Below are 13,968 nucleotides of genomic sequence, written 5' to 3'. Positions count from 1 at the left end.
GAGCTTGTAAAACCGAGATTTTCGTCTTCTCAACCCCCATTCTGATTGGGTAGGTCTGGATGGGGTCTTTAAGTGCAAAATTCTCCAGGTGATTCTGATTCTTATCTTTAGTTGGGATGCTTAGTGACCTCTAGGAAAGAAAGACAGGCCTGGGTGGGTTAGGGGCAGGTGACAGCTTGTAGCTGCGAAGACAGGGCTCACATGTGACAAAGGTGAGCTCACAGCTCACAGACAACCAGTTCTGCCTGGGATCCTAGGTTTCCCAAGAAGCCATTTCCTCTGGGGAGAGGGCAGGACAGTGGGAACCCCACAAAGGGCTGGGTTGCTAAACCACTCTTGCCAAGGGATAAGGGTTTTGAGAGCTGGGAGAGTAGCCTGAGGCTGGCAGCCTCCTGTATCCCAGCTGTAGCAAAGGCACAGACAGCCTACCAAACTTTAGGCAGCCCACCCACCTACAGCCCGAGCAGCCAAATGAGTTGTCCTAGGGACCCAGCCAGGCCTGGAACCTCATCCTTCTGACTCCAGCACTGTCTCTTTTCTCCTCACTTGCCCCACTGCCTGTCAGGAAGGAATCCCATCCACTTAGGGGCCAGGTTTCTGTCAGCCATTACTAAGATCCCTCTTCAATCCTGGGTTCTGAACCCTTGTGAGGAGAGAAGGCAATGAAGTGCAGGGAGGGTTAGGCAACCCCTCTCTCTAGTGAGTCTCTGAAGCCTAGGCTAGCCCAGGCCCTGTGGAGTGAGGGGACAGGAGTCAGCAGACCTGAGTTGCAGGCTGTTTGGCCACTAAGGATGGATAGGGGTCTGGGGTGTGGCCCAGAAGCAGCCCCCAGGAAGCATACTATGTCTTTGAAACCCAGAATTTTTATAACAAATAATGCAATTTTGCATTTTATATTTTTGAAACGGGGTCTCACTCTGTCACCCATGCTGGAGTGCAGTGGTTCGATCTCAGCTCACTGCAACCTCCACCTCCCGGGTGCAAGTAATTCTGCCTCAGCCGCCTGAGCAGCTGGGATTACAGACGTGTGCCACGCCCGACTAACTTTTGTATTTTCAGTAGAGGCAGGGTTTCACCATGTTGGTCAGTCTGGTCCCAAACTCCTGACCTCATAATCTGCCTGTCTCGGCCTCCCAAAGTGCTGGGATTACAGGCGTGAGCCATTGCGCTCAGCGTATTATACATTTTATCTGTGTTAATATCAGTAGCAAATGTTTAGATTACTTACTAAATTGCTTAATTTCTCCCTTCAAAAAAAGAAAACAAGTTTTTGGTTTTTTTGTTTTGTTTTTTTAGAGACAGAGTCTCCCTCTGTCCCCCAGGCTGGAGTGTGGTGCTGTTATCTCAGCTTATTGCAATCTCCACCTCCCAGATTCAAGCGATTCTCTTGCCTCAGGAGTAGCTGGGATTACAGGCATGTGCCACCACACCTGGCTAATTTTTGCATTTTTAGTAGAGATGGGGTTTCGACATGTTGGCCAGGCTGGTCTCAAACTCCTGGCCTCAAGTGATCATCTGCCTGCCTCAGCCTCCCAAAGTGCTGAGATTACAGGCGTGAGCCACTGCGCCTGGCCTTCATACCCTAGTTTTGAAAACACGGAACTAGAGAATCTCAAAGACTCTTCAACCTCTACGAGGATCATAGCAAAGGAGAAAGATACAACAAATTCCACGGAGCTGCTTTCCCCTAGTCCCAGGCCTGGCCCGTAGGAGGGTGGACTCTCTGCAGGAGGCCAGCCAGAGAAGGTAGAAACAGGTGTTCTAGCCATTTCAGTGTTTTTGCCTTTTGAGGGTTTCCAGCTGGTTTGCGATATGGAAATATTGATGATATGCATATAACAAAGGGGGAAGCAGGGATGTTTTTTTTTCACCAACCTAGGGAGTATGTGACAGGGGATGACAGAGATGATCAGGACCTGCCACAGTTGGCGCAGCCCAAACCCAGGCTCACCACTTGCCTGCACAGCAAAATGAGCTCACTTTGTTGTTGTTTTTCCTCTCAGAGAAAAAAGGAGACCGGGAGGACCCATCTAGCCTCTGGGTTTCCCAAAGGGCTGGGGTGAGTAGTGCTAGATCAGCAGAGAGAACACGAGCCCTCTCACTGTCAGGATTCTTCTGTCAGTAGAATGAACCTTAAAATCTTCGAATGTTAAGACAAGCAGGCTCTAAGAGAACACTCCTCCCAGCCCCCAGCCTCCCCCCGTTATGGACAAGGAACTGAGCTGTAGGGCAGCGGGCCTTAGGAGGTTCCAGGATCTCCCTCTCTCCTGCAAGTTAGGTCCCGTTCAGTCCTCAGGAACTTTCTTCTCCCTGGCTTTGGCTTCCTCCTCACTCTGTCATGCCTCTAACCTCACTCAGAAGTACATTTTTATCTCCAGTGGGCTTACTAGTCAAAGACTTGGGAAACTCAGGTCTCTGCAAAAGGCAAAAGGCAAAAGGCAAAAGGCAGCTGCCCAGGTCTGCATGCTGAGCCTTTCTCTGGAACACCTGGGCTGGCAGGAAATGGGAGCTGCCAGCCCACCTGGCAATTTGCCATCTCTTCACAAAGATCTTTTTTTTTTTTTTTTTTTTTTTTGAGATAGAGTCTTACTCTGTCACCCAGGCTGGAGTGCAGTGGTGCAATCTCAGCTCACTGCAACCTCTGCCTTCTGGCTTCAAGCGATTCACCTGCCTCAGCCTCGGGAGTTGCTGGGATTACAGGAATGCATCACCACGCCCGGCTTATTTTTTTATTTTTAGCAGAGATAGGGTTTCACTATGTTGGCCAAGCTGGTCTCAAACTCTTGACCTCAGGTGATCTCCCCGCTTCAGCCTCCCAAAGTGCTGGGATTACAGGCATGAGCCACCACGCCAGCCTCCTTACAAAGATCACTGACCCTTATGGAGCTCTTCAGGGTTTTTTTTTTTGTTTTTTGAAATGGAGTCTCACTCTGTCACCCAGGCTGGAGTGCAGTGGCATGATCTCGGCTCACTACAACCACCACCTCCCAAGTTCAAGCGATTCTCCTGCCTCAGCCTCCTAAGTAGCTGGGATTATAGGTGTGTACCACCATGCTTGGCTAATTTTTTGTATTTTTAGTAGAGATGGGGTTTCACCATGTTAGCCAGGATGGTCTTGATCTCTTGACCTCATTATTTGTCCACCTCCATCTCAAAAAAATTAAATAAATAAATAAATAAAAACATGTCCATGTCTTTTAGGGATTTCAAACTTTTGTTTTTCTTTTTTTTTTCTGAGACGGAGTCTTGTTCTGTCACCGAGGCTGGAGTGCAGTGGTACAATCTTGGCTCACTGCAACCTCTGTCTCGTGTATTCAAGCGATTCTCCTGCCTCAGCCTCCCAGGTAGCTGGGATTACAGGTGCCCAACACCATGCTCGGCTAATTTTTGTATTTTTAGTAGAGATGGGTTTTCACCATGTTGACCAGGCTGGTCTCGAACTCCTGAGCTCAGGTCATCCGCCTACCTCAGCCTCCCAAAGTGCTGGGATTACAGGTGTGAGCCACTGCACCCGTCCAGGCCTTATAACTTTTTAATTGGCCTTTTCCCACATGTTCTAAAGGATATTCATAACTTTGTTAATAAAAATAACAACTGGAGGCCAAGCACTGTGACTCATGCTTGTAATCTCAGCACTTTGGGAGGCCAAGGTGGGCAGATCACTTGAGTCCAGGAGGTCAAGACCAGCCTGGCCAACATGGCAAAACCGCGGCTCTATTAAAGAGACAAAAAGTTAGTCGGTCATGGTGGCGTGCACCTGTGGTAGTTCCAGTTACTTGGGAGGCTGAGGCAGGAAAATTACTTGAGCCCAGGAGGCTGAGGTTACAGTGAGCTGAGATATCCCCACTGCACTCCAGCCTGGGCCACAAAGCAAGACCCTGTCTGAGGGGGAAAAGAAAAAAAAAAAGGCTGGGCAGTGCCTCATACTTGTAATTCTGTAATTCCAGCACATGATTTGGGAGGCCAAGGCAAGTGGATCACTTGAGGTCAGAAGTTCGAGACCAGCCTGGCCAATGTGGTGAAACCCTGACTCTACTAAAAATACAAAAATTAGCTGGGCATGGTGGCGGGCATCTGTAATCCTAGCTACTAGGGAGGCTGAGGCAGGAGAATCACTTGAGCCAAGATTGTTCCACTGCACTCCATCCTGGGTGACAGAGTGAGACCCTGTCTCAAACAAACAAAAAAAATCAACAAAACAAAAATACTGGCCCGGTAAGGTGGTTTACACTTGTAATCCCAGCATTTGGGAGGTGGAGATGGGAAGATTGCTTGAATCCAAGAGTTCAAGACCAGCCTGGGGCAAGTTGTGAGACCCCCATCTCTAGTAAAAATTACAAAACAACAGAGACTGGGTGCGGTGGCTCACACCTGTAATCCCAGCACTTTGAGAGGCCAAGGCAGGCAGATTACGAGGTCAAGAGATCGAGACCATCCTGGCCAACATGGTGAAACCCTGTCTCTACTAAAAATACAAAAATTAGCTGGGCGTGGTGGTGTGAGCCTGTAGTCCCAGCTACTTGGGAGCTGGAGGCAGGAGAATTGCCTGAACCCGGAAGGCGGAGGTTGCAGTGAGCTGAGATCGTGCCACTGCTCTCCAGCCTGATGCCTGGCGACGGAGCGAGACTCTGTCTCAAAAAAAAAAAAAAAAAAAAACCAAAAAACAACTAGCCGTATGTGGTGGCTCACGCCTGTAATCCCATCACTTTGGGAGGCTGAGGTGAGCAGATCAGCTGAGATTGGGAGTTCAAGACTAGCCTGATTAACATGGAGAAACCCCGTCTCTACTAAAAATACAAAATTAACCAGGCATGGTGATGCATGCCTGTAATCACAGTTACTCAGGAGACTGAGGCAGGAAAATCGCTTGAACCTGGGAGAGGGAGGTTGCAGTGAGCCGAGATTTCACCACTGCACTCCAGCCTGGGCAATAAGAGCAAAACTCCGTCTCAAAACAAACAAACAAAACCAAGAAAAACCAAAAAACTAATATTTGTGTGTAGAGTTTGTAGGCAGGATAAAACTCATCAGTGTCACTGCACAGGTGAGAAACATTCAGATGGGTGCAGTGACGTGCCTACAGTCACATAGTGTCAGCAAGGCTGAAGTCAGAACTCTACATCCAGGCTCATTTCCTGATCCCAGGCAACTCACACTCTTAGTTGTAAGCTAAAGGGAACTGTACATGATGGAAAGCGCGGGTCGTTGTTGTAGAGTGGGGTGTAGAACAGGCGGAGTGATAATCTGTTATCGCTAAGGAGATGTTGACCCAAGAGACTTTCTCTAGGTCAGCCCTTGTTTTATCTGATCAAGTTCTTCCTCCCCTTGCAGAATTCAGCAGCGCCCAACAGTGCTGACTCAAATGGCAAGACTGACTGACACCCAAGGGGTTTCCCTTTAGCTGACGCCCTCAGTCCCAGAAGTGACAGTGATTCTGTCACCACAGCCCCCTCTGGGATCCTCCCCTGGAAGCTCTGGGGTCCCGTAGGAAGGCCACTCTGGGAATTGGTGCCCGTGAAGAGGAGCCCTTCCCCACCCTAGTTGTCCCGTATGTAATCCATAAAGGGCCAGACTCTGGCATAAGCACCCAGGAGTCACTGCTGAATCTTTTTGTACTCAAAAGCAGCCGCACAGAAACACGAAAACTTTCAGATTCTGCTCCGGGAACTGGTGCACACAAGAGCTTAACTGATTTCGCCGCGGTCTGCGGTGGCTTGTCTGGGGCCAGCGGGATGGGGGAAGGGAAGATCCCCCCCAGCTCCCTCTCCCCTCCCCGCACAGCGGAGGTGCGACCTCAAGGGAGCGCGACCGCCGAGGTGACAGATGCACAGCAGCTGACTGGGGGGAGGGTCCAGTCCTCGTCGACCCCCTACCGGGGGAAGCGGGGACGTGACTTGGAGAACGTGCGACTGAGGAACGGGAGGGGGGATGGAGGGAGACGGGGGACGGGAGGAGGGCGGGGCTGGCCCTGGCCCCCGGCCCCGCCCACCCGCGGGAGGAACGAGGCTCCTCCCACCATCCAGGAAGAGGGCGGCCCGGCGAAAGAGATGCTGAGCTCAGCATTTTGGACCCCAGCGGCTCGGTGGGGGCAGGGCGCGGGGTTGGCGCCTTTCTGGTGAGAGTCGGAGCGGGGAGAGACCGGGAGGGAGGGCGAGGCCGAAAAGGCCCTCACAACCCTGAGGCTGTAACTCTTCTCCAACCGGGTCGTGCTTACAAAGCGGTCTCTGTTGGGGAGGGGAAGGCTTCCTGGGTGCGCGCGGTTAGGGGTAGGGGGAGAGGATGTCGTCTATGAGTCACTACGCTAAACCCTGACTTAGCCCCAAGAACTCACGTCAGAGAGGCCAAACCTTTGTGCCCTCTGACCCCAGGGTTGATTTGGTGGAGGGCGCGCAGGGCGCAGGGCTGCCCCTGCAGGGCGGTCCCTACTGCCCAGGCTACCCCAGCTGGCTCAGGAAGGGGTTATATTTAAGACAACCTTGAAAAGTGCAGGGGGCATCGGCTTGGGAAGGGAAGCAAGGAAAACCTTTGCACCCACCTGGCACAAATGGCTACCCAGGCCAGGCAGGTGGGTGGCTATTTTTGAGCTGACCTACATACCTATTTGCCTCTTTATCTTTTTATTATCACACATGGTTATTATGGGAGCTTTTCTTCAGCACTTAATGCAGCTGCTGCGTTTGTTGAGAGCTGCACAATAAAGTGTGTGGCCTCTCTCTCCAGGAAGTTTTAAGGGTGTCTGGGCCAGTAAAGAAGGTCACCAATAGGCCTGCAGCAGCTTCCCCAAGCTCTCGCCACATGGAACAGGATCCTGACCCTGACGTCCCCATCTAGAGCTGGTCAGCCCTGGAGGCAGATGATGACATTCACATTTGACAACAGTGTCACTGGGTTTTGCTGGGGCCTGAAGCCGCTCAGCCTTTGGGCCTTGCCACTTGCAGAGGCTGACTCCACAGTCCTATGGCCCCACACTATGGCTTTCCTGCACAGATGGAGCAGGGAACGCTCATCTGCATATGAGTTGTGGGCAGAACTGGTTTGGGATTTACTGCTCTGATTTTTCTTAAGGAGAAGCAAGGAGAGCCTGGAACTTTCTGTTTATTCTGTTCAGCCTCACTAGGGCCTCCCTCTCCAAACCTTTTAATAGCTCTCCATTGCCTTTAGAGCCAGTCTGGCTGCTTAGTTCAGCCTTGCAAGCCTTGGGGGCAGGCTGGAGATTCATCTCCCACCCACAGCCCAGAAGGGGAAAACACATATGGTTCTAATTATATCTGAAACGCTCTTAAATTTTCCATAAAGTACAGTATGCATGGCTTTGTGTATACAACTTTGCATAGTAATATGTATGTAGATATGCAAAATATATACAGTCATGTAAAGTGGATCATAAAGAGAACATCAACAAAGGACAGCATATAATTTACAGTATTTTAATCATGCTAAAGACAGACACATAGACCTGGAAGTGAGACTGGCAGAGGTCACAGCAGATTTTTCTCTTCTCTCATCTGGTTCTCCCTCTGGGACATGAAATCTTTGGACCTGAGGAAAATGGATGCCTGCACTCCTTAACATGATTTTTTTTTTTTTTTTTTTTTTTTGGTGAGACGGAGTTTTGCTCTTGTTGCCTATGCTGGAGTGCAATGGCACCATCTCAGCTCACCTCAACCTCTGCCTCCCGGGTTCAAGAGGATTCTGTTGCCTTGGCCTCCCAGTATATGTATTATAATTTTTTTTTTTTTGAGATGGAGTCTCATTCTGTCGCCCAGGCTGGAATGCAGTGATGCAATCTCAACTCACTGCAACCTCCACCTTCCGGGTTCTAGCGATTCTCCTGCCTCAGCCTCCCAAGTAGCTGGGATACAGGCATGTGCCACCGCGCCCGGCTAATTTTTGTATTTTTAGTAGAGACCAGGGTTTCACCACGTTGGCCAGGCTGGTCTCGAACTCCTCGCCCTAAGGATCCACCTACCTCGGCCTCCCAAAGTGCTGGGATTACAGTCGTGAGCCACTGTGCCCAGTTGTATTTTATATTATCAATTTTTTTTTTTTTTTTTTGAGACGGAGTTTCGCTCGTTACCCAGGCTGGAGTGCAATGGCGCGATCTCGGCTCACCTCAACCTCCGCCTCCTGGGTTCAGGCAATTCTCCTGCCTCAGCCTCCTGAGTAGCTGGGATTACAGGCACGCGCCACCATGCCCAGCTAATTTTTTGTATTAGTAGAGACGGGGTTTCACCATGTTGACCAGGATGGTCTCGATCTCTTGACCTCGTGATCCACCCGCCTCGGCCTCCCTAAGTGCTGGGATTACAGGCTTGAGCCACCGCGCCCGGCCTATTATCAATCTTTAAATACCCTCTACCACCACCACTATAATTCCCTCCAGCACACCCACACACACCCCTGTCCTGGTGTTGGAATATATACAGTATGTGCTTAACAACTGTTTGACCCAGAATTGAATGGAACTGGAAGCCACATGTGACTCAAGGTCAATGTGGAATCAGCGGGAAATCTCCCTGACCCCTCCCAGGCCATGGGGAACTCTGCTCTCTCTGAACTCGGCCAGCGCTTATTATTGTCACAGAAAGTTAAAACTGAAGGGGAGATTCCCCTTCTTGTACATTTGAGGAGAATAAAGGGGAAGTGTCCAGAATGGCCAAGTGTGGGAACCAGACCCTACAGTCTGCTGGTGTCTCTCCACTGCACCTTGTCACCTCTTCAGAGAGGGCTTCCCAGGTTGTCTGAAATCCCATATTCTCTTCTGCTGTTTATTTTCAAAGTACTAATTCGGTTTGTAATCATTCATTCATCTATCTGTGTGGTTGTCCAATACCTGACTTGCCCACCAAACTGCAAGCTCTAGGAAGCCAGGGTCTGTATCTGTTTTGTCCTGGATCTTCTGGTGCCCTGCACAGAAAACCTAGTCCACAGTTTCCAATGATAATATTTGAAGGGAAAAAAAAAGAGGAAATCCTAGCACTTTGGGGGGCCAAGGGTGGCAGATCACTTGGTGTCAGGGGTTTGAGACCAGCCTGGCAAACATGGTGAAACCCTGTCTCTACTAAAAATACAAAAATTAGCTGGGTGTGGTGGCTCACACCTGTAGTCCCAGCTACTCAGGAGGCTGAGGCAGGAGAATCGCTTGAACCTGGGAGGCAGAGGTTGCAGTGAGCCAAGATCGCACCACTGCACTCCAGCCTGGGTGACAGAGTGAGAGTCCCTCTCAATCAGAAAACAAAAAAACCTGAGGACAGGCATGGTAGGTCACATCTGTAATCCCAGCACTTTGGGAGGCTGAGGCGGGCGAATCACCTGAAGTCAGGAGTTCAGGACCAGCCTGGCCAACATGTTGAAACCCTGTCTGTACTAAAAAAATACAAACCTGGGCACGGTGGCTCATGCCTGTAATCCCAGCATTTTGGGAGGCCAAGGTGGGTGGATCACCTGAGGTCAGGTGTTTGAGGCCAGCCTGGCCAACATGGTGAAACTCTGTCTCTACTAAAAATACAAAAATTAGCCAGGCATGGTGACAGGCACCTGTAATCCCAGCTACTTGGGAGGCTGAGGCAGGAGACTAGCTTGAACCCGGAAGGTTGAGGTTGCAGTGAGCAGAGATGGTACCATTGCACTCCAGCCTGGGCAACAGAGTGAGACTTCATCTCCAAAACAAACAAACAAACATTAGCTGGGCGTGGTGATGCACGCCTTAATCCCAGCTACTTGGGAGGTTGAGGCAGGAGAATCACTTGAACTTGGGAGGTAGAGGTTGCTCGGTGAGCCAGGATCGTACCACTGCACTCCAGTCTAGGTGACAGAGGGTGACTGTGTCTCAAATAAATAAATAAATAAATAAAAAGAATGAGTATCCATATGGCCTGAGAACCTTAGTACATTTCCTTAGGGCATTGCTGAGACTGGCTCAGAAAGTGTTGAGTTGAGTTTCATGCCAGGAGCTCCAAGGTAACACCTGGCCTTGAGCAGCCTAATATGGGGGCGATAGACCCCTAGTGAATAACCCTACCACCAGGAAGAGGCTTTTTTTTTTTTGAGACAGAGTATTGCTCTGTCGCCAGGTGCCAGGCTGGAGTGCAGTGGCACTATGTCGGCTCACTGCAACCTCCGCCTCCTGGGTTCAAGCAATTCTCCTGCCTCAGCCTCCCTAGTAGCTGGGACTACAGACTCTTGCCACCATGCCTGGCTAATTTTTATATTTTAGTAGAGACAGGGTTTCACTGTGTTGGCCAAAATAGTCTCGATCTCTTGACCTCGTGATCTGCCTGCCTTGGCCTCCCAAACTGCTGGGATTACAGGCTTGAGCCATCGTGCCCGGCCCAGGAAGAGGTTTATACGGTGATGACAAATCAGATTAGAGATTGGAATCTAGCAGTGGTGTGGAGGGCAGATTGGAGGTTGGAGACCTAAGGCAGGGAACCAATTAGGTCATGATTGCAAAAACTTGAAAACCACCTAAGTGCTTTCTCTGGTAGGAAAACAGTTAAATAAATCACCATACATCCCAATCATGGGAAATTATGTGGGTGTTAAAAAGAGGGAGGTAGATTTTGGAAAGATGTCCACGATCTGCTGTGAGGTGACAGGAACAGGTTGCAGAACAATTTGTACACTCTAATCCCAGGCTGAGGGGAGACAAAAGAGGACACTCCCCTGCAGATACACGCACTTCAACATGCTGAGAAAACGTCTAGAAGGATACAGGAGAAGCTATTGAAGAGGGATGAAGAGGCTTTCTTTTCTTTTCTTTTTTTTCTTTTCTTCCTTTTTTGAGACAGTCTCACTCTGTCGCCCAGGTTGGAGTGCAATGGCTCGATCTCTGCTCTCTGCAACCTCCACCTCCTGGGTTCAAGCGATTCACCTGCCTCAGCCTCCTGAGTAGCTGGGATTACAAACGCCCATCACCGCACCCTGCTAATTTTTGTATTTTTAGTAGAGACGAGGTTTCTCCATCTTCACAGGCTGGTCTTGAACCCCTGACCTCAGGTGATCCACCCACCTTGGCCTCCCCAAATGCTAGGATTACAGTTGTCAGCCACCACGCCTGGACTTTTTATTTCTACACTTTCTGCACTGGTGGATTTTTATCATGAGCCCAAATTATTTTCACCAGATTTTGTTTGTTTGTTTTTTTGCTATGGCAGGATTGGGGGTGATGGGTAAGGAGGTGGGGTGGGGGCTGGACAACGGAGACCCAGTCAGCAGTGCCAGGGAGGGAGGCACATTGACAGATGGACAGGACTAGAACCAGGGAGGAGGCTGCAGGGCCATGGCGCCTGGGGGGTGGAACGGGGGAGGCACAGTGTCATGTAGGGGGCCTCACTCAAGGTGATTGACCTCCACAGTGCCTGTGACCCCAAGCAAGGGACAAGTCCAAGGCCAGGAAACCCTGAATTTGGGGAACAAGGGCAAGTAAAGGAAGTAGGTCGAACTTTAGGACCCTACGGATTCCTTGGCTGTCAGCACCATCCTTCGGGTACAGACCGTTCTGGCTGCGGCAAGGAAACAAACAGATGAAGGAGGGGCCAAACCCCAGCCCCTGTGGGAGGAGGTCGGCTTGCTATCAGCCCTGGTGTTCCTGGGAGTGTGCCCTGCTTCTCTGCTCACTCTTTTGGGCTGCCTGCTGGCAGGCCAGGCTAACATCTAGGCCCAGGGTGAGAGGCCAGGGCTTCTGGCCCCTTCCGGAGGCTAAGCCTCTTCCCAGGACCCAGGCAGAGGAAGCCAGAACAATGCTGTTCATGGAGAGATTGCAAGGGAGAGAGCTGGGTGGGGGTGGAGAAGGTTCTTGGCTCAGAGAAGCCAGTGAAAGCCTGCAGAAGGTCAAAGGTAGAGGAGTGCTCTGTGATTTCTGAGACAGCAGCTCATTTATCTCATAAACACTTGCTCTGAGCCTAAGTCCAGGGGCAAATGCTGCCCCTATGCAAAGCTGGGTAAGTCGCTCAGAGGGACTCTGCCTGGGTCTTGTCTCTAGGGTCTCTCTGCAAAAGCCCCTGTGGGCCAGGAGCAGCTGAGGCATTTTCACAGATGTCTATTTATTCTCCACTAGAACCTTCTAGAAGAGGTATTCTGGTGTTTTTTTAGATAGTCTCGCTCTGTCACCCAGGCTGGAGTGCATAGCTCACTGCAGCCTCAAACTCCTGGGCTGAAGTGATCCTTCGCCTTAGCCTCCTGAGTAGCTGCAACTACAGGCATGCGCCACCATGCCCAGCTAAATTTTAAAATGTTTCTTTTGTAGAGATGGGGGTCTCTCTATGTTGACCAGGCTGTTTTTGAACTCCTCCTGCCTTGGCCTCCCAAAGTGCTGGGATTACAGGCTTGAGCCTCCATGCCTGGCCTACAGGAGGTGCTTTTTTTTTTTTTCAAAGCAAGAAACTGAGACTGGGGGAGGACGGTACCTTGCCCACAACCACATGGTTAGGAAGTGTTAAAACTGGGATTTGAACCTGGGTGTGCCTGTGTCTCTCTTATAATTCGGTTGCTTGGAACTCAGAACACATTTTCCCATAGAAATTATGCTGTAACTGGTGGTTTGGCTGCCATAATGGCCTAGCTCACCCAGGGTATAGCCGGAATTAATTCTATGTTTCAGTATGGTTGTGGATGAATCAGGCTTCTGCGGGCTAGCCTGGAAACCCACGAGAGAGGGAAGATGTGTTGAAGGTTTGCCCAGCTGGGAACTTTTGCCCTTCCTGTAGCCACCTGGCTCAGGGCAAGCAGGCAAATGCTCAGGGAGCACTTGTCCGTTTCAGAGCTCAGCCAGCAAATCCTGGTGAGTTCTAGTTGTTTACAGGAGTGGGACAGAACATCTGGCAGGTTTGGTGTTTATAAGACAGAAAGTGCAACATGAGATATGTGTTAATTTTCAGACTGAAACTCTTAGTCTTTTTCTTTCTTATCCTACCTCTCAACTCCATACTGAGTCGTCTTGGATATTTTCCCCCTAGAATAGAGCGCTAAAGGCATGAGCCAGGGTTTACCTTCACAAAACCTGACATCTGCCTTTGGAGTGGGTGAGTGACAGTAACTGCACAGGGTTAGGAGTGCTGGAGATCAGAGCAGCTGTTGAGAGAAGTAAGGATGGATCACAGCTCTTCTAGTGACTTCCGGGGAACACTCACTCATTCATTCAACAAACATTTGCTGTGGGTGTGCTGGGCACTGTGCTGGTTCCTTTCATGTTGCTTCTGTTGCTCAGAGTTCTGGGTAGGGATGACTGTGGGTCTCAGATCCAGAATGTTAGCATTGCAAGGAATCTTTTTACAAATGGTAACTGCAGCCATTCATTAATTTAAAAAAGCTGGAGTGTTGGACGTTGTGCCAAATACTGAGGATCCATAAAGCATGAAAATTGAGGTCCAGAGAGAGGTGGGAAGTGATTTGCCCAGGGTCTTAATCCAGGATTCCAGCACCTGGACCAGAAGCTACCTTCCCAGCCACACCCATGGTGTTCCTGCCTCAGTGTGCCCCAGCCATCCTTGAGGATTCCTTTTGTTTCCCAGGACCGGGGTTTGGGGCCTGGGGAAAGGCCACAGAGAATCAGTAGATTGCTTTCTAGCTGGTAACAACAATGCCTGGGTCTCCCCTGGAGTGAGGGTTGGAAGATCTTCCTGTTGGCTGGAGTTCAGAAGGCTTAGAAAACTTCTGTCAGTTCTTTCAATGAGCCACCTGCTCTCTAAATTCTGGGTCTTCACAAACGGTTAGTTCTGCCCAAACTGCTTTTCCCAGTTTCCTTCATCTGGCAGATTTCTCTCGCTCCCCTTTGGGTCTCAGCTTCAAGATCTATCTCTTCAAGGAGATGTTCCTGGGCCCTCAGCCTTGGGTCCCTGTGCTCTGCGGTCACCTATGACACCTGGACTTCCCCTGAGATAATCGTGAGCCCTCGGGACTCCTACTTACTGAATGTCTTTGTTTCCACTAGACTGTGATCTCTAGGATGGGCAGAGACTCTGTGTATTT

General features: G+C 50.2%; 1 protein-coding gene across 3 annotated transcripts in view; it reads left to right on the top strand.

Annotated features, from left to right (window-relative positions):
• The first annotated feature begins 6,052 nt into the window (after positions 1-6,052).
• Positions 6,053-13,968, top strand: part of ASCC1 (activating signal cointegrator 1 complex subunit 1) — a 165,498-nt gene continuing 157,582 nt past the window's right edge. The window contains exon 1 of one of the 3 annotated variants that reach the window (XM_064374256.1): positions 6,053-6,115. The gene's annotated coding sequence lies outside the window, so the exon portion shown is untranslated. Of the gene's footprint in view, positions 6,116-11,858; positions 11,943-13,968 lie in introns of those variants that run through there. The other 2 variants (XM_064374260.1, XM_064374257.1) reach the window with 2 other exon arrangements.

This window comes from Aotus nancymaae, unplaced genomic scaffold, assembly GCF_030222135.1.
Source record: "Aotus nancymaae isolate 86718 unplaced genomic scaffold, 86718_ANA_hifiasm-v0.15.2.pri h1tg000010l, whole genome shotgun sequence".
Lineage (NCBI taxonomy): Eukaryota > Metazoa > Chordata > Mammalia > Primates > Aotidae > Aotus > Aotus nancymaae.
The sequence above is the reverse complement of the archived record's forward strand: the minus strand, read 5'-3'. Positions and strand labels throughout refer to the sequence as shown.